This window comes from Crotalus tigris, unplaced genomic scaffold (genome assembly GCF_016545835.1).
Source record: "Crotalus tigris isolate CLP2741 ecotype Arizona unplaced genomic scaffold, ASM1654583v1 scf7180000023816.343384, whole genome shotgun sequence".
Taxonomy (NCBI): domain Eukaryota; kingdom Metazoa; phylum Chordata; class Lepidosauria; order Squamata; family Viperidae; genus Crotalus; species Crotalus tigris.
The window spans coordinates 242,044-269,688 of NW_024100205.1; the positions used below are offsets into that span (position 1 = coordinate 242,044).

Here is a 27,645-nt window from a genome sequence, read left to right on the forward strand (position 1 = left end):
TTTCAGTGTCATTGTAACTTCAAACAGCCACTAAATGAACTATTTTATGTTGAGGACTACCTATATTATTCAGTTATGAGTCTCAATAGATAGAGCTCACCTGATTAAATCTGAAGCTATGAGAAAGCCTGGCATTCTCTTGAATGCAGCTTATTTAGTGTTAATCTTGAGCACTGGGGGAAACTAAAAGAAGGCTTTCTGAGAATGTATTCCAAGGGGAGCCTAGAACTACTTGAGTTACAACAATTCAAAACTCACTTTTACTTATTTAACCTAGGTATTTTTTGAATAGTTCCAAAATTATGATAACACCAATCCACTCTGCCCAAATTTCAAAACCTGCTGGAAAAATCTGGTCATAATTGTTAAGTCTTTAAGTTAATTGCAAATGAAGAGCATGCATTCTGTAACCAACAGCTCTTTATTTTTCTTCTGCTCACTCCAACAATGAACTCAGAGACTCGCAGGCCTCTTATCTATGACCGGATCCCCAGGCAAAATGGTTACAGGGAATTGGCGTGCTTTCGCGCCTCGCATATGCGCGCAAGGCTGGCGCCGCTCAGTCTGGTCCTGGGCAGCTTGCAAATGCCTGGGACCATAGCAATGTCCCAAGTCTGTTTTTGCAGGCTCCGGACACAACACCCCTTCCCCCCAGATAAGGCTTACTCTGCACACATGTGCGACCTCTCTGAAGGGACATGGTATCTGAATCCATCATTTAAATGCATGGACTGTGGATATATATATATATATATATATATATATATATATATATATATATATGTTTTCTGAGGTTTTCGCGGGTGTTTGTATGTAGGTCTTTGGTTGTTCGGGTTTTCTCCCGCGTAAAATTGGAAGTGTCTTGGCGACGTTTCGACGAAGTCCCATTCGTCATCTTCAGGCTGGTGTTTTCAGCTTCGTGCTTTGAGCAGCAATGTGTGGTCTTAGCTGTTTCTTCCTTTTAACTGCCAGTGGGGGTATGAACTGATTGGGTGGGAGCTTGGCTGTGTTCTGATTGGGTGGAGGTGTGTTCTGATTGGTTAGGGGCGTGGCTGTGCTCTGATTGGCTGGGGGGTTGGCTGTGCTCTGATTGGCTGGGGGAGTGTTCTGTTTGGTTGTGCTCAGGTTAGTCTGAGTTGCAGAGGGGTTTAAGATTTTGGGCTGCCTTGCTATTTTTTGGCTTCGCGTTTGTGGTCGTGCCTCATTTTCATGGAGGGTGTCAGTTTGCTTCATGTATGGATTGGAGGGCTTTAAAGTGGCTAATGATGCAGCTCTGGTCTGGCTTCTGGTTTGTGGTCGTGCCTCATCATCGGTGTGGCTTTGGGTTTGCTTTTTGCGTGGATGTGTGGTGGTGACATCCTGTGTGGTTTTTGTGAGTGTGGGTCTGGTATCATTTTTTGTGTTAGGGAGTCGTTTGTCAATAAGGGCGGGTTTCCAAATGGCTGGTAGGCGGGAGGTATCATCTCGCTTGTTCATGCTGTGTGGGCGTTTTTCTATCTCGATGGCTTCTCTGATTATTCTGTTATTAAAATGTTCACTTTTGGCAATGGTTCTGGTATTTTTAAAGTCAATTTCATGTCCTGTGGCTTTAAGGTGTTGGACCAGGGAAGATGTTGGTTCCTCTTTTTTGACTGAGTTCTTATGTTCTTCAATGCGTGCACTTATTCTTCTGTTGGTTTGTCCATGTATGTGGTGGGACAAGTGGTGCATGGGATTTCGTATACTCCTTGATTTTCTAATTCAATTTTATCTTTGGGGTTTCTAAGGATGGTGGATATTTTTCTGTTTGTGCAGAATGCTGTTTTGATGTTGTGTTTATGGAGGATCTTACTGATTCTGTCTGTGGTGCCTTTTATGTATGGGAGGAGGGCTTTGCCGTTTTCTTGTTCTTCGTCTTGGATTTTAGTGGGGGTTTCTTTTTGGATTAGGTTTGTAATCTTATTTCTTGGAATCCATTGGATGTTAGTACATTGGTGAGAGTGTGTAGTTCGGGTTTTTAGGTGTTGTTCGTCAGCTAAGCGTTTTGTTCTGGAGATGAGTGTCTTGGCTACAGAGTTGATCTGTGCTGGGTGGTGGTGTGAGAGAGCGTGCAGATAGCGGTTTGTGTGTGTTTTCTTCTGGTAGATGGTGTGTCCTAGGGAGCCATTGGATTTCTTGTAGACTAAGACATCCAGGAAGGGAAGTTGGTTGTTAGCTTCTGTTTCCATGGTGAACTGTATTTTGGGGTGTAGGCTGTTGAGGTGTGTGAGGAAGTTGTCCAGTTTTTCTTTCCCATGTGGCCAGATTATGAAGGTGTCGTCTACGTATCTGAGCCAGAGTTTGGGTTTGTGATCCGATTTTTCTAGAGCTTGGGTTTCAAAGTGTTCCATGTAGAGGTTGGCAATGACAGGTGAGAGGGGTGATCCCATGGGTGCTCCTTCTGTTTGTTTGTATTTTTGTCCATTATAGATGAAGTATGTGTTGGATAGGCAGTGGTTGGTCAGATCTAAGATGTGTTTGGGGGGGTTATATTTGTTTTGGATAGCTGTCAAGGCTTCTTTGATAGGCACTTGGGTGAAGAGGGATATGACATCAAAGCTCACGAGTAGGTCGCTGGGCTGTAAGTTTTGTTTCTTTATGATCTCTATAAAGTGGAATGAGTTTTTTACGTGTGAGGTGATGGATTCTGCATAGGGCTGTAGTTGTTTGGCGAGAAATTTGGCTAGGTTTTGTAGAGGTGAGCCTATGGAGCTGACTATAGGTCTGAGTGGGGTTCCTTCTTTGTGTATCTTGGGGAGACCATAGAGTTTGGGGCATCTGGATGATTTCTCTCTGGGAATGATTCTTTGCTGGATCTCTTCGCTAATGGGGGAGGCTTTTATTTTGGATCTGGTGGTTTTTTCCAGGTAGGTGGTGGGATCTGTATTTAGGGTTTTGTATGTGGAGTCTTGGAGTAGGTTGGTTAATTTGGTTTGGTAGTCCGATGTGTTCATAACCACCGTGGCGTTGCCCTTGTCTGCTGGTAGGATTATTATGCTGGTAGGATTATTATGCTGGTAGGATTATTATGCTGGTAGCATAATAATCCTACCAGCAGACAAGGGCAACGCCACGGTGGTTATGAACACATCGGACTACCAAACCAAATTAACCAACCTACTCCAAGACTCCACATACAAAACCCTAAATACAGATCCCACCACCTACCTGGAAAAAACCACCAGATCCAAAATAAAAGCCTCCCCCATTAGCGAAGAGATCCAGCAAAGAATCATTCCCAGAGAGAAATCATCCAGATGCCCCAAACTCTATGGTCTCCCCAAGATACACAAAGAAGGAACCCCACTCAGACCTATAGTCAGCTCCATAGGCTCACCTCTACAAAACCTAGCCAAATTTCTCGCCAAACAACTACAGCCCTATGCAGAATCCATCACCTCACACGTAAAAAACTCATTCCACTTTATAGAGATCATAAAGAAACAAAACTTACAGCCCAGCGACCTACTCGTGAGCTTTGATGTCATATCCCTCTTCACCCAAGTGCCTATCAAAGAAGCCTTGACAGCTATCCAAAACAAATATAACCCCCCCAAACACATCTTAGATCTGACCAACCACTGCCTATCCAACACATACTTCATCTATAATGGACAAAAATACAAACAAACAGAAGGAGCACCCATGGGATCACCCCTCTCACCTGTCATTGCCAACCTCTACATGGAACACTTTGAAACCCAAGCTCTAGAAAAATCGGATCACAAACCCAAACTCTGGCTCAGATACGTAGACGACACCTTCATAATCTGGCCACATGGGAAAGAAAAACTGGACAACTTCCTCACACACCTCAACAGCCTACACCCCAAAATACAGTTCACCATGGAAACAGAAGCTAACAACCAACTTCCCTTCCTGGATGTCTTAGTCTACAAGAAATCCAATGGCTCCCTAGGACACACCATCTACCAGAAGAAAACACACACAAACCGCTATCTGCACGCTCTCTCACACCACCACCCAGCACAGATCAACTCTGTAGCCAAGACACTCATCTCGAGAACAAAACGCTTAGCTGACGAACAACACCTAAAAAACGAACTACACACTCTCACCAATGTACTAACATCCAATGGATTCCAAAGAAATAAGATTACAAACCTAATCCAAAAAGAAACCCCCACTAAAATCCAAGACGAAGAACAAGAAAACGGCAAAGCCCTCCTCCCATACATAAAAGGCACCACAGACAGAATCAGTAAGATCCTCCATAAACACAACATCAAAACAGCATTCTGCACAAACAGAAAAATATCCACCATCCTTAGAAACCCCAAAGATAAAATTGAATTAGAAAATCAAGGAGTATACGAAATCCCATGCACCACTTGTCCCACCACATACATCGGACAAACCAACAGAAGAATAAGTGCACGCATTGAAGAACATAAGAACTCAGTCAAAAAAGAGGAACCAACATCTTCCCTGGTCCAACACCTTAAAGCCACAGGACATGAAATTGACTTTAAAAATACCAGAACCATTGCCAAAAGTGAACATTTTAATAACAGAATAATCAGAGAAGCCATCGAGATAGAAAAACGCCCACACAGCATGAACAAGCGAGATGATACCTCCCGCCTACCAGCCATTTGGAAACCCGCCCTTATTGACAAACGACTCCCTAATACAAAAAATGATACCAGACCCACACTCACAAAAACCACACAGGATGTCACCACCACACATCCACGCAAAAAGCAAACCCAAAGCCACACCGATGATGAGGCACGACCACAAACCAGAAGCCAGACCAGAGCTGCATCATTAGCCACTTTAAAGCCCTCCAATCCATACATGAAGCAAACTGACACCCTCCATGAAAATGAGGCACGACCACAAACGCGAAGCCAAAAAATAGCAAGGCAGCCCAAAATCTTAAACCCCTCTGCAACTCAGACTAACCTGAGCACAACCAAACAGAACACTCCCCCAGCCAATCAGAGCACAGCCAACCCCCAGCCAATCAGAGCACAGCCAACCCCCCAGCCAATCAGAGCACAGCCACGCCCCTAACCAATCAGAACACACCTCCACCCAATCAGAACACAGCCAAGCTCCCACCCAATCAGTTCATACCCCCACTGGCAGTTAAAAGGAAGAAACAGCTAAGACCACACATTGCTGCTCGAAGCACGAAGCTGAAAACACCAGCCTGAAGATGACGAATGGGACTTCGTCGAAACGTCGCCAAGACACTTCCAATTTTACGCGGGAGAAAACCCGAACAACCAAAGACCTACATATATATATATATATATATGTTACTCATGGATCACACCCTTGTATGTTGCCGTGCCATCGTTTTGGAAATTATGGTAACGGCACTCCAAAACCCAAACTACACCATTTATTTATAGCATTGCTGTCTTGTTTTTCCCCTGACTTGACAACAATGTCACAAACTCCTTAAGGTGTTTGGGTGGGTGTTTAACCCGTTGCGACCTCCTCGGACCTTGGGAACACCCTTGGCTTTCCTGTTCAATTACCGGGGTTGAGGTGCCCCCTCTTTGCTGCCCTGGTAGTCCCAGTGACCTTGGTTCTGTTGCCTGGCCTGCATGCTTGCCCACCGGGCTTGGCAGACCAGGACCTCACTCCTCCCCATACCCAGTTGACCTGCCTGAGTGTAGCTGGCTGGACTCTCTGAATCCCACTCAATATTTCGTGGACATGTGGTATTCTCCAGGTCCACAATGGACTTTCCTTGGGAACACAATCCCTCACTCCCAAGCCCAGCAGAAGGGTTGTCTGGGGTAGCTGTGGTGCCCCAATACCTTATGGTCTCCCATTCTGTGCCAGAGGTACTAGAGTCAGGATTCGCCTCTCTGTCTACCCCCTTTCCCAGTGACTTTCTTCTGGGAGCAATTGCAGAATTGGGCCAGTTTCCTTGGGTTGATGCCAGTTCTCTTGTAGTCTTTGATTTGTTTGGATACCCCCAGTTAGTCTCCCTGTCTGGAGTGCTGTAGTGTGTGTGTGAATAGTGTGGGTACCCCCTGTGTGACTCCCTGGCTGGAGTAAGTAATGGTATGGGCATTGTTCCTTGTCCCCATGAATTCCTGTTGGGTATACTTGAAGAACCTTGAGAGGGGCCTTCCCCGGCCTCCTCAGCTGCCCTTGACTGCTGACATTGGCCTTCAACATGCACACTATAACCCTCCCCCCCCCCGAGAAGAAGCAGGAGCGAAAGAGGAAGAATCCAGTCTTGTACGCAGCTGATCTATGTGCCGCCGGAGTACGCGGCCGTCGCCCAAGGACACCTCATAGGACAAAGGTCCAGAGACCTTACAGACCACAGCTGGAATCCAAAGATGATTGGGCCCGTAGTTCCGGGTCCAAACCGGAGCGCCCACTTGCAAACACCTAGGTGCCCGTGGCTGTGAGACTGAATGCGCCACACGATCAGGATGCAATCTGTCAAGTTTAGTTATTAGTCTGAGACCCCAGCGGAGTTCAGCTGTGCTCTTTCCAGTGGATGTACAAGGTGTGGTGCGGTGTGCAAGAAGAAAGTCTGCTAACCTGTGATGCCAGTCACCGTAAGTCAGTTTCTTGAGGGCATCCTTGGTGATGCGCACCATACGCTCAGCCATACCGTTGGTGTATGGGTGGAAAGGAGCCGAAGTTGCGTGATGGATCATGTTGGCTTGAAGAAAAGTCTGGAACTCAGAAGAAGTGAATTGAGGACCATTATCTGAAACCAGAACATGTGGAAGGCCGTGTGCTGCAAAAATGCCTCTCAACACCTGGATTGTCCTGGCAGTAGTAGTGGAGGAAACAGGAACAACCTCTAGCCACTTTGAATGGCTATCAACAAGGACCAAGAAGAATTGCCCCTGAAAGGGCCCAGCATAATCTATATGCACTCTGGACCAAGGTGATTGGGTTTCCTCCCACCTATGAACAGGGGCCTGAGGCATTTCTGGCCATGAGTGCTGGCACAAGTGACACCCGTGCACCTGAGCCTCTATAGCCTTGTCGAGCCCAGGCCACCACAGATGGCTGTGCGCAAGTGCTTTCATCCTGACCATGCCAGGATGACCCTCATGTAGAGAGACCAAGATTCTTGGTCTTAAGGAGGCAGGGATAACTACCCTGCTGCCCCACAACAGGCAACCCTTAAAAGTGGATAACTCATGCCTCTTGAGCCAGAAGCTTTGGAACTCAGTTCCTGGACTTCTGTCAGGCCATCCAGACAAAACCCATGAAAGCACACGTGTAAGTGTGAGATCTGTGGCAGTTTCTGCAGCCGCATCCCTGGCATTGAGGGGAGATTCAGGCAACTCCTGAATGGAGAGAATATTGATGGTAGGAGCAGGGTCTGCTTCTACCAGCTTCAGAGGTAGTCTGCTTAGGCCATCAGCATGGCCCATTTCCTTACCAGGTTTGTGAATTAATGAATAATCATATGCTGACAAAAAAATAGACCACCTCAACATTCTAGGGGAAATAATATGAGGGGTTTATTTGTTGGTTGTAAACAACCCCAGCAGAGGCTTATGGTCTGTATAGACCGTGAAATGTCGGCCATATAAAAAAATCATGGAATTTCTTAATTCCAGCTACTATGGCCTATGCTTCCCTGTCTATTTGAGCATAATTACGCTCAGCCCTTAACCTCTCTGCTAAATTCTAAGTAGATTCTCCAGCAATAAGGACATCATCAAAATAGGGGCAAACTCCAGGGATACCCCTAAATGTACTCTCCATGACATTTTGGAATATGCCAGGGGTTACATTTACCCCAAATTGCAGTCTCTTGACCTTGAATGCACCCCTATGCGTTACAATGGTCTGTGCTTCAGCAGCTGCTTCATCAACAAGTAACTGTTGATATGCCTGTGCTAGATCAAGCTTTGCAAAAACTCGCGCCCCCCCCCTTGAGGGAGGCCAAAATGTGGCTGACAGCTGGAACTGGGTATGTGTGCTGTTGCAGCGCCTTGTTTAGTGTGCCTTGTAGTCTGCACATATGTGTATGTCCCCATTAGCCTTGAGAGGCATGACTATGGGGGTTTCCCATGGACTGGAATCTACAGGCTCTAAAATGCCTTGCTGGATCAATTTATCCAGCTCAGCATCGATTTTACCCTTTAGTGCAAAAGGTACTCTCCTAGCTTTAACCCTAATGGGTGTGATGGTAGGGTCAAGCCTCAATGAAACTGGAGGCCCCTTGTAGGACCAAAGCTGTGGACTAAACACATCTGCAAACTCCTCACAGACTTCTGCTAGGCCCAACGTTTGCAAATATTGCAGCCCAGTAACCTGGATTCCCAAGGTCTCAAACCAATCGAGTCCTATAAGACTCATTCGTTCACCCCCAACAACCAACACATCCAATGGACCTTCAAAATCCTTGTGCTGCATTGTAAGGGTGGCCTCCCCCTTTACAAACACCTTGGAATTTTGAAAATCTGTTAAGATTATGTTAAATGGCCTGAGTTTGGCCTGGAACCCACTGCTGCTGCAAATCTTCCTAAATGTATGAATGGAAATGATTGAAAGAGCGGACCCAGTGTCCAGCTCCATGACCAAAGGGACTCCTTGCAACCTCATCTTAAGTGACAGCTTCTTTTTAAGTGGTTTGTGTGTACCTGTTCTGCAAATGCTTCTGCGCAACACGCAGAAACCCACCCTATTTTGGCTGGGGACCCTAGTACCTTTCAGATGCAATTCTTCTCGAGGTTGTACCTTCTGGCGACCCAGACAGACAGATGCTATGTGTTAGAGAATTTTAATTTCTCTATTGGTGAAAAAATAAATCAGAAGCTCTCACAGTTGACTGCATTTAGCTGATTCAAAATAACTTCTTTATATTCATATAAAAATATTTACAATACCATACATTCTTCTTTACAGCAACATAGCTCAATTGAAGACTTCTTACAGAGAGATACAGAGACAAACCTGAGACTGAAAATTCAGCTCCTAACTCAATACTCTTTTGCACAGACACAGTAGCACTTTCTTCACATTGGCTGACTGAGTTACCACATGACTCTTCCTACTCATGAATATTCCAACACTCCTCCCTTCATGACAGGAAGAGACATCAGACCTATTGACTTAACACATTCTCCATAGTGAACACTACCCAATGGTTTAGTCATCATGTCTACCAAATTATCCTCAGAAGAACAATGATGTAAATTAATCAATTTTCCTTTTACAACTTCCCTGACATTACAATACTTAATGTCTACATGTTTACTTCTGTTCTTCACTCTGTCACCAGTTGCCATTTTTATACAGGCAGCATTGTCTTCAAATACCTTTACAGATTCTTTTACATTAATATTTAAATCTTGCAACAACTGTACATACCATGTTACTTCAGAACACAATTCAGATAAAGCAATAAACTCTGCTTCCGCTGTTGAAATAGCAACAGTTGTTTGTTTTCTGGACTTCCATCCAATCAGAGTCCCTCCAAACAATATTATAATCCCAGAATTTGATTTCCTTGTGTTTATGTCATTTGCATAGTCACTACCGACATAACACTTTAATTTCAATTCCTCAGTAATCTGTATTTGAAGACCCAAATTTATAGTTCCCTTTAAATATCTGAGAACCCTTTTTACACCCATCCAATGTAACTTTGTAGGTGCAGCAGTAAAACGACTCAAAATGCTTATTGCGCCAGCTATGTCTGGTCTGGACCACTGTGATAGATATAACAAACTCCCTATTGCTGAGTGATATATCTCTTGATCACAGGTTTCACCTTTGTCCGCACTTAAACTATTATAAAAATCCGTACTCATGGGTGTGGGAGCAGTATTGCTATCTTTCATATTATATTTCTCCAATAACTGCTCATTTTTTCTCCTTTGACTGAGAATATAACCACCTTTTTCATTTTTCTGTATCTCTACACCGAGATAATTCTTTATTTCTCCCAAATTCTTTAATTCAAATTTCTTTCCTAATTTATCAGCAAATTCCTTGACTTGTGATGCATCCTTTGCATCATCCACAAATGATAACAGTAAACAATTCCCTCCTTGTAACTGTCCAGTTACAATTATCAGCTTTGCAACTTTTAAATCCAAGATCCTTTAAAGCAGTATCTAAACAGATATTCCAGTTTCTGGCTGACTGCTTCAGGCCATAAATAACCTTGTTTAATTTATATACCATGTTAGGTTTTGCAATTTCATATCCTGGTGCTTGGATCATATAAATTTGTTCCTCTAACTCAGCATTGAGGAATGCAGTTGTGATATCAAAGTTCCAGATTTTATGCTTATATGCCGCTGCCAACACCAGTGCTAATCTTATCCTCTCACTTTTCACAGTTGGCGCAAATACTTCATCGTAGTGCACATTCTTTAATTGTGAAAAACCTTGTGCCACTAACCTGGCCTTAAACTGTATATCATTATTTGGCAATACCTTTTTCTTATATACCCACTTACAACCCACAGCTTTGGTTTCCTGTGGCAAAGTCACTGATTTAAATACTTCATGGTCTCCCATGGATTTCATCTCTTTATCCATGGCCTCCTTCCATCTTTCTTGTTCAGCTTTTGGTAATGCCAATACCTCTTTATAACTTCTTGGCTCTTACCACACATTGCAAACTTTTACCTTGCTGGCAGAATACCTGTCAGACGGAATTCCTTTATTACATCGCTCTGACCTACATGGTATTAACTGCTCCTGTGTCTCAATTCTTTCTGGTTTCATGTCTTGTTCAGCCTCTCCTCCCTGAACATTGACATCTTCAATAATCAATTTTTATCATTAGATGAGTTATTGTCATTAAATAGATCACCGTCATTAAGTGAGACACACCCAGAATTTGCATTAAATCTTTCCCAATTTTGTTCTGCAAAATTAGCAGACCTTGAAATTATAATTCTTTTACTTCCATCGCTAAAGCGATATCCTTTTGACCCTGGCTCATAGCCCACAAACCTGAGCTTTCTTGCCTTTTGCTATCCGTTTCTTCTGATTGCTTTCAGAATATGTACCCATGCAGTACTTCCAAAAATTCTCAAATGTTCCAGTGATGGCTTTCTCCCATATAGAATGGCACATGGAGTATTATTAATGGAGGAACTCCACAGCCTGTTAACTATATAATTTGCAGTCAATATGGCTTCTCCCCAATATGACCTGCTCATACCAGAATCCTCTAATAATGAATCTTTCATTGTTTGCAAAACACCATTCCTTCTTTCAGCTACACCGTTCTCTGCTGCTGTGTAAGGATTTGTACGTCTGTGTCTTATCCCCAACTTCCCAACCATTGTTGGAATTTAGTTGACATAAATTCAGTACCTCTGTCAGTTTGCAACTGACACACTTGTTGTCTGTACCTTCTCTCTACAAAACTTACCCACTGTTTGAATTGTTGTAGCACCTCTGTCTTTGCTCTAAGCAAGTAGCAAAAACTATACCTGCTATAATCATCAACAATTACCAGTGCATATTTTGCTCCTCCCAAACTGGCTTGCATAGGTCCCACCAGATCTGCATGAACCAGCTCTAGAACTCTTTTTGTTTGTCTTGTGCTACATTTACTAACTGGGAATGCCTTTGACTTTGATGCTTTGCATACTGCACAGTCCAAATATGTTTTGCATCCCTTCAAATTTAGCCCTTCTGCAAAATCTTGCATTTGCTGCAAAACTTTAAAGCTTGCATGGCCAAGTCTTCTATGTAGAAGATGAACACATGAATCATGCTCTGCAACATTCTTAAATATATGGGAACATTGAACCTTTTGTCCCTGCAATACATACAGATTATCTTCCTTTATGCCTTCTGCACAAATATTCCCATTCCTTTTGATGAGACACTTCCCATTTACAAAAATGATCTCAAAACCTTGTTTGTCTAAATTAGACACACTTAATAAATTATGTTCCATCTCAGGTACACAAAGCACATTGGTAAACTTTGATTCCAAATATGGAATTTTTACATTGCCTCTTCCAATGACTTTTGCTTTCTGGCCATTTGCCAAAGCCACAGTTTCTTGTGCTACTGGAACAAACCTGCAAAATAATTCAGAGTCATTAACAATTGTTTGACTTGCCCCACTATCTATTAGCCACTTGTCTCTGTTGTTGCTATAGCAAACTTTTGCAACATCAAAATGTTCCTTTTGCAAATCAGTTCTTTTTGGTTGCACAAATGTCCTATGCTACAAATTGTTCCTTTGCAAACAGTTCCTTTTCAGATGGTTGTTTGCTCCACAAATGTAGCAATTCTTTTCTTGCTTAGCTCTCTGTCTGCAAAATGTTTCTTCTTTGGAGACTTGCAGTCTGGACCCCCTCCTCAGGAATTTCTCCTCCTCGTGGCTGCTTCTAAAATGGCGCTTTATTTCTTCATTAAGCAAACATCCCTTTAAAGCTTCAAAATTTAAGTCTTGCTCTTCTTTACACTCAAATATCGTAGAAACTGTGTACCAGGTTTTATCTAAACTGTTCAACACCAATATAACCTTCTGGGACTCAGAGAATTTAATCCCAGGTTGTTCTAAGTCCAAAAATAAACTTTGCATTTTATTTAAATGCTGTTCTACAGATTCACCTGGTTGCAAACAGGCCCTGTAAAGTTTTCTTGACAATTGCACTATATTGCCTGCAGAAACATTCACATGCACAGCTCTCAACTTCAACCAAATCTTCTTTGCAGTCTTTAAATTTGCAACATTTAGAAATTGTTCATCATCTAAATTCAAGATGAGATAAGCCATTGCTTGATCATGACTCTTCTGATCAGCAGCTGCAAATACTTGTGGTGGATTTTCTACAATATACCACAGCTCTTTAGCTTTCAGCAAACATTCCATTTTTGCAGCCCATATAATGTAATTCTTCTGGCCCAAACGAGGCACACAGCTTTCCTTAAATTCCATTGCAGCCATTCTGCTAATTCTGCCTTGTTCTTATACTTTCTAAACACAGGCAATTTCTTCCAGCTTTAAATTACAATGCAGTCCTTAGTAAGCTCTGGGCCCATAACCTGTTAGAGAATTTTAATTTCTCTATTGGTGAAAAAATAAATCAGAAGCTCTCACAGTTGACTGCATTTAGCTGATTCAAAATAACTTCTTTATATTCATATAAAAATATTTACAATACCATACATTCTTCTTTACAGCAACATAGCTCAATTGAAGACTTCTTACAGAGAGATACAGAGACAAACCTACGACTGAAAATTCAGCTCCTAACTCAATACTCTTTTGCACAGACTCAGTAGCACTTTCTTCACATTGGCTGACTGAGTTACCACATGACTCTTCCTGCTCATGAATATTCCAACAATATGTGGCCTTGCCTGCCACATGCTCTGCAGATGGCAGAACGGAACCTGCAGTCAGCTCTCTTATGGCGACCTCCACACCCGAAGCATTTGGATGCAGCTGGAGCTTTTTCTTTGCTTTCCTTCTGTTTTCTTTCTTGTGGACTGGTAAAGGCGATCCACCACTTCTTCAGGATCTTCCTCCGAACCTTCTTGGATACCCTCATGGTGCACAGAGACTGCTTCTGGGTTATTCCTGATGGGCCGCATATTCTTGACCGCCCCACCTGCTGCCTCCGCAGCAGTCACCTCTCTCAAAGCATCTTGGAATGAAATATCTTCTTTTGTAAAGAGTGTCTGTTGTAAGTCTCTGTTCTTTAACCTGCATACAAAACGGTCTCTCAGCCTTTCTTCCAAATCTTTGAATTCGCAGGGTTCAGCTACTCTTCTCAAGGCTGCAATGAATTCCTTGGCTGATTCACCTGCCCTCTGGTCCCTCTGTTCAAATGTATGTCTCCACGCAATGACAGACATCTTAGGCTGGAAATGTTCTTTCAATAACTTCTTTAAGTCTGTGTATGTTACAGACTCTAGAGGATCAGGGGCCGCCAAATTTTCCACAATTTCAAACGCGTCCTGACCACAGACACACAACAGAGTTGCAGCCTTCAAGCCATCTTCTCTGACTTGGTTCACCCTAAAGTAATTTTCTACTCTAGCAACATAGGACTCCCATCTGTCTGAGTGGGCAATATCGAATTCGGACAAACGACCTATCTTCGCCATCCTTACTTCTAGGCCTGGGAAGGAGTCTATCAGCCGAGCTTACCTCCAGTGACACTGTACTGGCAGGCCAGACGCTGAGTTTAACATTGTCTTCCCTTCCTCAAGGACTCCTTGGGTAAGTCTTACAGCTTTTCTTCTTTAAGCTTGCAAGTCATCCCATCCTCATCACCAGTGTTAAGTCCTTGAGTTAATTGCAAATGAACAGCACACATTCTGTAACCAACAGCTCTTTATTTCTCTTCTGCTCACTCCAACAATGAACTCAGAGACTCGCAGGCCTCTTATCTATGACCGGATCCCCAGGCAAAACGGTTACAGGGAATTGGCATGCTTTTGCGCCTCGTGCATGCGTGCAAGGCTGGCGCCACTCAGTCTGGTCCCGGGCAGGTTGCAAACACCTGGGACCATAGCAATGTCCCGAGCCTGCTTTTGCAGGCTCAGGACACAACAATAATGATTTGCCCTGGATTGCAATAGTTGCCTTGGAACAGTTGAACACTGCTATCTCCATGGAAAACATAAAAACGTTTGGAATTTGTGAAAAATATTCCAGCAGGTACAGAGTATAAGCCTGAGGCAGGCAGCAAATGGAGTCCAAGTCAGAGGGGCTATTATGTAAACATAACAATCACTTAGCTTTGGTGACACCAACTCTGTGCAAAGTATGCATTCATTCAGAAGAGGAAGAAGTTTTGAGTTTAATTCCTTGAGTGCATACAGTCCTACACTTTTCGCTAGCAGTTAATCAATTGGTTTGGGATCTTTTTATCTGTAATAAAGAGCCCAATACTGTATAGCAAAGCCAAATTCATGGGCCAAACAACCTGGTCTACTTGGGCACTGGCAGAAGGATCAGGGAGTATGAGTAGCAAGATGTATGAATCCAATTATCTAATGATACGAGTACAAAGGTCTGTGGTTGGAAGATGAGATTTAGAAATCAAAGGTAAACTCAAGATTGAAATAATGTCTGGCATGCTGGAATTCATATTCTTGATGAGATTCACTTTTCTATTATGATCATCATATGTGCTGCTATTCATGGATGCAATTTGCAGCAGTGGTTAAGAGTGATTTTCATAAACACTGGCTGGTAGATAGCCTATGTTCTTCTCAATACAGATTGTCTGATTCCTTTCAAATTTTTTGATAAACTGTTTCACCATCAGATGGATTCATAGCTGGCTGACCAGCCGTACTCAGCGTGTGGTCCTTAATGGAATCACATCTACATGGAGGGAAGTGTGTAGTGGGGTGCCCCAGGACTCTGTTCTGGGCCTAATGCTCTTCAACATTTTCATTAACAATTTGGATGAGGGGACAGATGGGGAACTCATCAAATTTGCAGACGACACGTAGCTGGCAGAAATAGCCAACACTCCAGAAGACAGGCTTAGGATACAGGAGGATCTGGACAGACTTGAACGCTGGGCGCCATCTAACAAAATGAAATTCAATGGTGAAAAAAATAAAGTTCTATATTTAGGCAAGAAAAACCAAATGTACAGGTATAGTATAGGGGGTACCTTGCTCAACAGTAGTAACTGTGAGAGGGATCTCGGAGTCCTAGTGGACAATCACTTAAATATGAGCCAGCAGTGTGCTACAGCTGCCAAAAAAAGCCAACACAGTGCTAGGCTGCATTAACAGAGGGATAGAATCAAGATCACGTGAAGTATTAATACCACTTTAGAATGCCTTGGTAAGGCCACACTTGGAATACTGCATCCAGTTTTGGTCACCACGATGTAAAAAAGATGTTGAAACTCTAGAAACAGTACAGAGAAGAGCAACAAAGATGATTATGGGAGTGGAGGCTAAAGCATATAAGGAACGGTTGCTGGAATTGGGTATGTCTAGTTTAATGAAGAGAAGGACTAGGGGGGACATGATAGCAGTGTTACAATATCTCAGGGGCTGCCACAAAAAAGAGGGAGTCAAGCTATTCTCCAAAGCACCTGAAGGCAAGACAAGAAGCAATGGATGGAAACTAATCAAGGAGAGAAGCAACCTAGAACTAAGGAGAAACTTCCTGATAGTTAGAACAAATAACCAGTGGAACAACCTGCCTTCAGAAGCGGTGAACGTTCCAACACTGGAAGTTTTTAGGAAGAGACTGGACAGTCATTTGTCCAAAATGGTATAGGGTTTCCTGCCTGAGCAGGGGGTTGGACTAGATGACTTCCAAGGTCATTTCCAATGTTATTAAGGGAAGCAGAGAGGCCTGCGAGCCTCAGAGCTGTAACGGAGCAGAATAGACTACAATAAAGACTTCTTGACACTACGAGATGTTCTGTGCTCATTCGCCATTAAGCCGAGGACTCAACACTGGCGACAAGGGTGGGATGCCTTACAATTAATTAAGAAGAATTGTAAGCTTACCCAGGAGTCCTGAGAGCAGCTAGGAAGACGGCGTTAAATTTAGCACCTGCCTGCCAGTACAGTGTCGCTGGAGGTAAGCTGGCTGATAGACCCCTTCCTTACAAAGGAGAAAATGGCGAAGATAGGGAGACTCTCTGAATTTGATGTCACACACCCAGAAAGATGGGAATCTTATGTGGCCAGAGTAGAAAACTATTTTAGAGTAAACCAAGTAAGAGAAGATGGCTTAAAGACCGCTACTTTGCTGTGTGTCTATGGTCAAGATGCATTTGAAATTGCTGAAAACTTAGCAGCCCCTGCGCCTCTTGAATCTGTCACCTACACAGATTTAAAAAAATTACTAAAAGAACATTTTCAGCCCAAGTTGTCTGTTATTGCATGGAGACATACTTTTGAACAGAGGGATCAACGGGCTGGTGAATCAGCTAAAGAATACATTGCAGCTTTGAGAAGAGCAGCTAAGTCTTGTGAGTTTAAAGACTTAGAAGAAAGGTTGAGAGACAGATTTGTATGTGGGCTTAGGAACAGAGACTTGCAGCAGAGACTTTTTGCAAAGGAAGACATATCGTTCCAAGATGCCTTGAGAGAGGTTACTGCAGAAGAGGCAGCAGGTGGGGCAATCAAGAATATGAGGCCTATCAGGAGCACTCCAGAAGCTGTTTCCGTGCACCATGAGGGAGTCCAGGAGAGCTCGGAAGAGGATCCTGAAGACGAGGTGGATCATCTCTACCCAGCCAAAGAAAGGAAGCAGAATGAAGGCAAAGAAAAGTCTTCAGCTGTACCCAAGTGCTTCGGGTGTGGAGGTCGCCACAAGAGGACTGACTGCAGGTTCCGTTCTGCAATCTGTAGAGCATGTGGAAAGCAAGGCCACATAGCAGCTGTGTGTCTGGGCCATCAGAAGGTACAACCCCAAGAAGAATTGCGCCTGAAAGGTACCAGGGTCCCCAGCCAAAACAGGGTAGGTTTCTGTGCATCACGAAGAAGCATTTATAGGACAGGCACACACAAGCCACTTAAAAAGAAACTGTCACTTAAGGTGAAGTTGCAAGGAGTTCCATTGGTTATGGAACTAGACACTGGGTCTGCACTTTCAATTATTTCCATTCACACATTCAGAAAGATTTGCTCTAGCAGTGGGTTCCAGGCCAAGCTTAGGCCATCCAATATAGTTCTAACAGACTTTCAAAACTCCAAGGTGTGTGTTAAGGGGGAGGCCACCCTTAATGTACAATACAAGGATTTTGAAGGTCCATTAGATGTATTGGTAGTTGGGGGTGAGCGCACGAGTCTCATAGGACTTGATTGGTTTGAGGCCTTGGAAATACAAGTTACAGGGCTTAACAGTTTGCAAACATTAGTCTACAAGAAGTCTGCAAAGAATTTGCAGATGTCTTCAGCCCTCAGCTGGGTACATACAAAGGGCCCCCAGTTTCCTTAAAGCTGGACCCCACTGTCACTCCTATCAGAGTAAAAGCAAGGAGAGTACCTTTTGCTTTAAAAGGAAAAATTGATGCTGAATTGGACAAATTGATTCAGCAAGGTGTCTTAGAACCTGTTGACTCAAGTCCTTGGGAAACTCCCATAGTCACGCCTCTTAAGGCTAATGGGGACATTCGCATTTGTGCAGATTACAAATGCACTCTAAACAAGGCATTGCAACAACATGCATATCCTGTACCTATAGTCAGTCATATTCTGGCCTCCCTCAAGGGGGGGCGTGTTTTTGCAAAGCTAGATTTAGCAGAGGCTTATCAACAGTTTCCTGTTGATGAAGCTACTGCTGTAGCACAAACCATTGTAACACACAGGGGGGCATTCAAAGTCAAAAGACTACAATTTGGAATAAATGTGGCTCCTGGAATTTTCCAAAGCGTAATGGAAAATACTTTGAGGGGTATACCAGGGGTTTGCCCCTATTTTGATGATGTCGTAATAGCTGGAGACTCCACTCAAAATTTAGCTGAGAGATTGAGGGCTGTCCTGCTGCGGTTCCAGAAAACAGGCCTCAAGCTTAAAAAAGACAAATGTAAAATTGGGGTGCCTTCTACAGATTTCCTGGGATTCAAAATAGATGCCAATGGCATTCATCCTGCTGAGTCCAAATTAAAGGCTATTATGCAAGCTCCTAGGCCTAGGTCCAAAGCTGAACTACAAGCTTTTCTGGGCCTCTTGAATTTCTATAATGCATTCATTCCTAACAAAGCTAATGCAGCTGAACCACTTCATAGGCTTCTGGACAAACAGGCAGTGTGGCAGTGGTCACAAGCACATGAAGCAAGCTTCAATGAGGTTAAGGCCTTACTTACATCCAATAATGTGCTTGCACATTTTAATGAAACTCTTCCTGTGTGCATCGCTTGTGATGCTTCCCCTTATGGGGTGGGAGCAGTACTTAGCCATCTAAGACCGATGGAACTCAGGTTCCTGTTGCATATTACTCCAGAACCTTGTCTTCTGCTGAGAGAAACTACGCCCAGATAGACAGGGAAGCCTTAGCTGTTGTTGCTGGGATTAAAAAATTCCATGATTTTTTATATGGCAGACATTTCATGGTCTACACTGACCATAAGCCTTTGTTGGGGTTGTTTACTACAAACAAACAAACCCCCATATCATCTCCCCCAGAATGCTGAGATGGTCCATCTTTCTATCAGCCTATGATTTTTCTTTAGTTCACAAACCTGGCAAAGAAATAGGCCATGCTGATGGCCTCAGTAGATTACCCTTACAAGTGATAGAGGCTGCCCCTGCCCCTGCCATCAACATCCTTTCCATTCAGGCTCTGCCTGAGTCACCTTTAAATGCCAGAGATGTGGCTGCTGAATTAGCCACAGACATTACACTCACTCGTGTATCATGGGTTTTGTCTGGATGGCCAGAGAGTTGTCCAGGTACTGAGTTTCAGAGTTTCTGGCTTAAGAAACATGAGTTATCCACTTTTCAGGGTTGTCTGCTATGGGCAGGAGAGTTGTTATTCCTACCTCAATGAGGTCTAGGGTCTTGGCTTCCCTTCACGAGGGCCATCCTGGCATTGTAAAAATGAAGGCGCTTGCGTGCAGCCATTTGTGGTGGCCTGGGTTAGACAAGGAAATAGAGGCTAAGGTGCATGCATGCCACCTGTGTCAGCGCTCATGCCCAGAAATGCCCCAGGCTCCTGTACATAGATGGAAGGAAACACAGTCACCTTGGTCTAGGGTGCACATTGATTACGCTGGGCCCTTTCAGGGTCAATTCTTCTTGGTCCTTGTTGATAGCTATTCAAAGTGGCTTGAGGTTGTACCTGTCTCTTCAACCACCACTGCCAAGACCATTCAAGTACTGAGGGGGATTTTTGCTGCACATGGGCTTCCGGATGTTTTGGTGTCTGACTATGGCCCTCAATTCACCTCTTCCAAATTTCAAGCTTTCTTACAGACCAGCATGATTCGTCATGCCACCTCTGCACCATTCCACCCTTCCACCAACGGTGTGGCTGAACGGATGGTCCGCATTACCAAGGATGCTTTAAAGAAACTGACCTATGGGGACTGGCACCACAGGTTGGCAGACTTTCTTCTTGCGTACCACACCACACATTCAACTTCTACTGGGAAAAGCCCAGCTGAACTTCGCTGGGGGCGCAAATTGATTACTAAACTTGATAGGTTGCACCTGGACAGACTGCCTCCTAAGGCTACACAACCCAGAGCACTGAGGTATCTACAAGTGGGTGCCCCGGTGTGGACCCGTAACTATGGGCCTGGTCACTTGTGGGTTCCTGCTGTAGTATGCAAGATTACTGGCCCTTTGTCATATGAGGTCTCGTTGGATGACGGTCGTGTCCTTTGGCGGCATATCGACCAGCTGCGTACAAGACTGGACTTATCTTCGGAAACTCCTGGGCCTTTTCCAGGGGGGGAGGGGGACCACTATGGGCAAAGGGATGGGTATTGGCAGCAGCCGGGCCCCAACAGAGAGGCCACAGACGGCCTATTCCAAGATTCCACAAGTGTTCCAAACAGGAATCCATGGGAACCAGAAAGCACACAGGCACCAGTGCCTACTCCAGCCAGGGTGTCACCCAGGGGGCATACTCATCATTCACCAATACCATTCAGCACTCCAGTCAGGGAGAATAACCGGGAGCATCCTAATAACTCAAACATTGCAGGAGAGCTGGCACACAAACAGTCTAGTTGGCCCAGTACTGCTACTGTTTCCAGAAGGAGGCATTCACACAGGGAGATGGTTGGAGAGGCAAATCCCAATTCTGACACCTCCGGCATAGATGGGGGGGCAACTGAGTTTTGGGGAAATACTGAAACCCCAGACAGTCCCGTTACGGGGCTGGGGAGTGAAGGGATGCAGTCCCTTGATAGGTCCAGTGTGGGCCTGGAAGGCTCTACAGAGTTGCCTAACAGTGGCAGTTTTATAGAGGGGCCAGAGAGCCTGCAACTAGGCAGGTCAACCAGGTTATTGGGAGAACAAAGTCCTGGTCTGACGAGCCTGGTGGGCAAGCAAGCAGACCAGGCAATGGGGCACGGTCCATGGCGACCACCAGGGTCTGAAAGAGGGGGCAACTTCATGTCATCCTCTGTGCAAAAAGAAAGTGGGGATTCTCAGATTCTAAGGAGGTCACAGAGAGTAAAGAGATCTCCTAAGTATCTTGAAGACTTTGTAACTCTGCTGGCAAAGCAGAAACAGTGAGAGGGTGTCTGCTGTTGGGAAAATTGGAAATACGGGCATTGGGTATTAATCCCAGAACAATAGCCCGGTACCATTTGGACCATGGGTTGGCACACCACGCTCGTGTTGAGGTCACGTATAACTATTCATATAGTTTATTAGTCTTAGCCAGGGGGGAAGGGGTGTTGTGTCCTGAGCCTGCAAAGGCAGGCTTGGGATGTTGCAAGCTGCCCAGGACCAGACTGGCTGGCACCGGCTTCGCACACATGCGCGAGGTGCGGAGCGCACCTAGTTGTTGCCATTCTGCCCAGTGAACGTTATTAAGGGAAGCAGAGAGGTCTGCGAGCCTCAAAGCTGTAACGGAGCAGAAGAGACTACAATAAAGACTTCTTGACACTACGAGATGTTCTGTGCTTGTTCGCCATTAAGCTGAGGACTCAACAGTCCGTGCTAGATATTGGAGTTCCTGGATATCTGGTGAAAAATGGGTTACAGGACTCAGGATTGTTGGCTGAGCAACCAGGGCCAGCAGCTGCAGAACTACTGGAAGAAAATGTGTTTACCCGTCGCAGATACACAGTGATTGAAAACAAAGAATATCTGTAATACCATCAAATATCCACATTTGCCTATCCCAGGTCCTGGGTAAGGACTCGATAGGTAGACAAAATGCCAAATCCAGTCTGAACATCTGGCTGACTGTGCAATGATCAACAACAACAATAATAATAATAACAATAACAACAACAACAACAATAATAAGAAGCACTACATGGCCAATACAAAGCACTACATGGCCAATACATAAAAAAATAGCTGGGAAAGCAGATAATAACAAGACCTGGCAATGGCTAAGAGCAGGAAAATTGAAGAAAGAGACTGAGGGACTAATTCTGGCTGCACAAGACCAAGCCTTAAGGACAAATGCATACGAAGTCAAAATTGAGAAGACAGCAACAGATCTTAAAGTCCAAACTCAATGGAGGAAATACCATAAAGGCAATCAACACCTGGGCAATCCCAGTCATTAGGTACACAGTTGGAATAGTGGACTGGACTCAAGCAGAACTAAAAACAATGGATAGGCAGACCAGAAAAATAATGACAATGAATCATGCCCTTCATCCACGCAGTGACATTGATAGACTTTATCTACCAAAGCAAATAGGTGGGCGTGGAATGCTACAAGTACATCAGATGGTTGAAGAAGAAAAAATGGCTTTGGAAGAATATCTGAAGAACAATGATGAAGATGCACTGAAATTAGTATATCAGGAAGGCTTACTAACTACTGGAGAGACCAAACTGGCCTACAAGAAAGACCAAATGAAGAACAGAATAGAGGCATGGGAAGACAAAGCACTACATGGCCAATACATGAAAAAAATAGCTGGGAAAGCAGATAATAATAAAACCTGGCAATGGCTAAGAGCAGGAAAATTGAAGAAAGAGACCGAGGGACTAATTCTGGCTGCACAAGACCAAGCCTTAAGGACAAATGCATACAAAGTCAAAATTGAGAAGACAGCAACAGACAGTAAGTGCCGCCTATGCAAAGAAGCTGAAGAAACAGTGGACCACTTGGTAAGCTGTTGCAAGAAGATTGCACAGACTGATTACAAGCAGCGGCATGACAAAGTAGCAACAATGGTGCATTGGAAGATCTGCAAAAAATATCATTTGCCTGTAAGCAAAAACTGGTGGGATCATAAAATAGAGAAAGTCATAGAAAATGATAAAATTAAACTGCTCTGGGACTTCAGAATTCAAACAGACAAGCACCTGCAACATAACACCCCAGACTTAACAATTGTCGATAAGAAAGACAAAAAAGTCTGGATAGTGGACGTGGCAGTGCCTGGAGATAGCAGAATAGAAGAGAAAGAACTGGAGAAGATAACAAAATACAAAGACCTACAAATAGAAATAGAAAGACTGTGGCAAAAGCAAGCAAGGGTAGTACCAATAGTAATAGGCTCCTTGGGTGCAATCCCAAAACAACTGGAGCACCACTTGAACACCATTGGCATTGACAAATTCGCTATTAGTCAATTGCAAAAGGCGGCCTTACTAGGAACTGCTTCCATCCTGCGACGATATCTGTAATACCATCAAACATCCACATCTGCCTATTCCAGGTCCTGGGTAAGGAAGGACTCGATAGGTAGAGAAAATGCCAAATCCAGTCTGAACATGTGGCTGACTGTGCGATGATCCATAATAATAATAATAATAATAATAATAATAATAATAATAATAATAATGGGTCATCGCACAGTCAGCCAGATGTTCAGACTGGATTTGGCATTTTCTCTACCTATCGAGTCCTTACCCAGGACCTGGGATAGGCAGATGTGGATGTTTGATGCTATTACAGATATCGTCGCAGAATGGAAGCAGTTCCTAATAAGGCCGCCTTTTGCAATTGACTAATAGCGAATTTGTCTATGCCAATGGTGTTCAAGTGGTGCTCCAGTTGTTTTGGGATTGCACCCAAGGAGCCTATTACTATTGGTACTACCCTTGCTTGCTTTTGCCACAGTCTTTCTATTTCTATTTGTAGGTCTTTGTATTTTGTTATCTTCTCCAGTTCTTTCTCTTCTATTCTGCTGTCTCCAGGCACTGCCACGTCCACTATCCAGACTTTTTTGTCTTTCTTATCGACAATTGTTAAGTCTGGGGTGTTATGTTGCAGGTGCTTGTCTGTTTGAATTCTGAAGTCCCAGAGCAGTTTAATTTTATCATTTTCTATGACTTTCTCTATTTTATGATCCCACCAGTTTTTGCTTACAGGCAAATGATATTTTTTGCAGATCTTCCAATGCACCATTGTTGCTACTTTGTCATGCCGCTGCTTGTAATCAGTCTGTGCAATCTTCTTGCAACAGCTTACCAAGTGGTCCACTGTTTCTTCAGCTTCTTTGCATAGGCGGCACTTACTGTCTGTTGCTGTCTTCTCAATTTTGACTTTGTATGCATTTGTCCTTAAGGCTTGGTCTTGTGCAGCCAGAATTAGTCCCTCGGTCTCTTTCTTCAATTTTCCTGCTATTATTATTATTATCGATCATCGCACAGTCAGCCAGATGTTCAGACTGGATTTGGCATTTTGTCTACCTATCGAGTCCTTACCCAGGACCTGGGATAGGCAGATGTGGATGTTTGATGGTATTACAGATATCGTCGCAGGATGGAAGCAGTTCCTAATAAGGCCGCCTTTTGCAATTGACTAATAGCGAATTTGTCAATGCCAATGGTGTTCAAGTGGTGCTCCAGTTGTTTTGGGATTGCACCCAAGGAGCCTATGACTATTGGTACTACCCTTGCTTGCTTTTGCCACAGTCTTTCTATTTCTATTTGTAGGTCTTTGTATTTTGTTATCTTCTCCAGTTCTTTCTCTTCTATTCTGCTGTCTCCAGGCACTGCCACGTCCACTATCCAGACTTTTTTGTCTTTCTTATCGACAATTGTTAAGTCTGGGGTGTTATGTTGCAGGTGCTTGTCTGTTTGAATTCTGAAGTCCCAGAGCAGTTTAATTTTATCATTTTCTGTGACTTTCTCTATTTTATGATCCCACCAGTTTTTGCTTACAGGCAAATGATATTTTTTGCAGATCTTCCAATGCACCATTGTTGCTACTTTGTCATGCCGCTGCTTGTAATCAGTTTGTGCAATCTTCTTGCAACAGCTTACCAAGTGGTCCACTGTTTCTTCAGCTTCTTTGCATAGGCGGCACTTACTGTCTGTTGCTGTCTTCTCAATTTTGACTTTGTATGCATTTGTCCTTAAGGCTTGGTCTTGTGCAGCCAGAATTAGTCCCTCGGTCTCTTTCTTCAATTTTCCTGCTCTTAGCCATTGCCAGGTTTTATTATTATCTGCTTTCCCAGCTATTTTTTTCATGTATTGGCCATGTAGTGCTTTGTCTTCCCATGCCTCTATTCTGTTCTTCATTTGGTCTTTCTTGAAGGCCAGTTTGGTCTCTCCAGTAGTTAGTAAGCCTTCCTGATATACTAATTTCAGTGCATCTTCATCATTGTTCTTCAGATATTCTTCCAAAGCCATTTTTTCTTCTTCAACCATCTGATGTACTTGTAGCATTCCACGCCCACCTATTTGCCTTGGTAGATAAAGTCTATCAATGTCACTGCGTGGATGAAGGGCATGATTCATTGTCATTATTTTTCTGGTCTGCCTATCCATTGCTTTTAGTTCTGCTTGAGTCCAGTCCACTATTCCAGCTGTGTACCTAATGACTGGGATTGCCCAGGTGTTGATTGCCTTTATGGTATTTCCTCCATTGAGTTTGGATTTTAAGATCTTCTTCACTCTCTTGATGTATTCACCTCTAATCTTTTTCTTGACTTCAGTGTGCTTGATGTTGTCAGCTTGAAGGATACCCAAGTATTTGTAGTACTCTTCCTCATCCAGACTCTTAATGTTATTTTCGTGGGGCATCTTGATTCCTTCAGTTTTCATTATTATTATTATTATTATTATTATTATTATTATTATTATTATTCAGTGAATAGACTGTAGCATAGAGTATTTGACATGTGACAGTGCAACATATATTCCGTGTAAAAAAAATTCCAGCTTTAATCCCTAGCATCTTCAGAGAGAGCGCTGTAGAAAGCTCTCTCTAAAACCTTAGAAAGGTAATATTCATCAGTATTGAAAATACCAGATTAAATAGCCAGTTTAAGGCATTTTTTTTAAAGGTTTCTATTTATTCTTTAAGGGGAATACTGTTCAGAAGCTAGGCAGATTTTTTTAAAAATATCATGATCTTGCTGTGGGAAAGAGGGGCTTCAAAATGAGTGGAAACACATATGAAGTATTTTTCTGATTCATTAAGGCAGCTACATCCTTTTCCAGAGTCATGTGGCTATTACAAAAACTATTTTGGCTGTCTCTGCCAGCATGGGAATTTGTTTTGCTTTACTGTGACAGTACGAAGCAGCTTACAAAACAATTGCAGAACTTGGAAGTTGTGGCTGCCTTAATGAATCAAGGGCAGCTGCTTTGCTATGAAGCATTGTGAAGCATCACTTTTGAAGGATTTGCATAGCCCTAAAATGCACATATTAGCTGTAAATTTGTTATGAGGCAGATTATTTTTTCTATTAGTCTTTTCTGTGTACAAGGCTTTATTGTTAACCTATGACCATCTTTTTAAAGACACATTTTTTTATCTGCAATAGTGGCAAACATTTTCTCTCTCTATGTATTTTGCATAATTAATTGGGAAATAAACAAGTTCTTCTGGTGTAGAATTTTAATATTTATAAAATGTTCCAAGATGTAATTTAGTTTATTTGGCTGATATTCTTGTAAGGGGAATAATTGGATTAAGTTCAACAAATATGATTTATTTATTCCATGTAATTAGAACAATTTATAATATTTATTCTTAATGTTCATTATAAGATTTTATCTTAGAATTTAATTTTTTTTCATAGTGGTCTGCGAAGACAACTTATATAGTAATGGGTGTCCAAAAATGCAAAGGGGCATAAGATGTCAAAGCTGGTACTTTGTCACATTAATCATAATTTTAATTGTGAGCCTGGCACTTGTTTCCTTTGTAATAATCTTAATAGGTAAGTAAATACACCTTAATCTTTAGGATATTGTTTGTAATGAATGACTAAGCTAGATGTTAATATCATGTTTTATGCTTGTAGCATGTTCTCTTCATAAACAAAATATGAACAAATGAATGCATATTGTATGCTGATTGTATGAAAGCCCTTTAACAGTGGTTGTATATTCAGGAGCTTTAGACCAACAGAAATTTAAAGTCTTTTACTGATTCAACATTGACTTGTTTTACAGTTGGAGTGATAGAATGGTGGTAATATACAATAACTTTATTAACCTTCATTCTGGTAATATTGTTTTATTTATTTATTTATTAAATTGTGTTTTTTTAAAATCCTGATTTTCTACCACATTTAAAGTGTTTAACAAAAAATATTCAAGCATTTACAATAATTTAAAACAATTTAAAAGACATGAAAGATTAGGAGCTTCTTAAACTTGCTTATTATTACATTTGAAAGCTGTAATGAACTATTGACCAAACATTGAACAGTAAAGAATTCTATAATGTGGGAAAATCCCAGTTCCATGTGGATGCTGGTTTGGTTTCAGGGAGAAGCACTATTTCTCTAAAAGAGAGAAGCAGCAACCATAACTCTCTAACACATCTTAAGAAACGGGAACATTTATGATGAAGCTGATAGTCTATTTGGTTCTTTGATCCCAAGCTGCTTACAGCTTTCAGTCATATGAATTATCTTGAATTACACCTAGAAAAAGATTCATATATAACTGAAATAAAAATGGTGTGATGCTTCCTATGTTTCTAATTCCAACTAGAGTTCCAGCAGTTGGACTAATTTTGGACTAATTCCAACTTATGAAGGGTCTTCAATGGCAGCCTTCAGCAAGAGTTTACAGTAAAGTAGCTGAGAAATTATAATGGTTTCTGGATTATATCAGCATATGTCTTGTGTT

General features: G+C 42.8%; 2 long non-coding RNA genes across 3 annotated transcripts in view; one reads left to right on the top strand and one right to left on the bottom strand.

The window, feature by feature from the left end:
• LOC120298227 overlaps positions 1-27,645 on the bottom strand; it is a 183,409-nt gene that overhangs the window by 117,295 nt on the left and 38,469 nt on the right. The window lies entirely within an intron of this gene.
• Positions 1-27,645, top strand: part of LOC120298228 — a 31,408-nt gene that overhangs the window by 3,311 nt on the left and 452 nt on the right. The window lies entirely within an intron of this gene.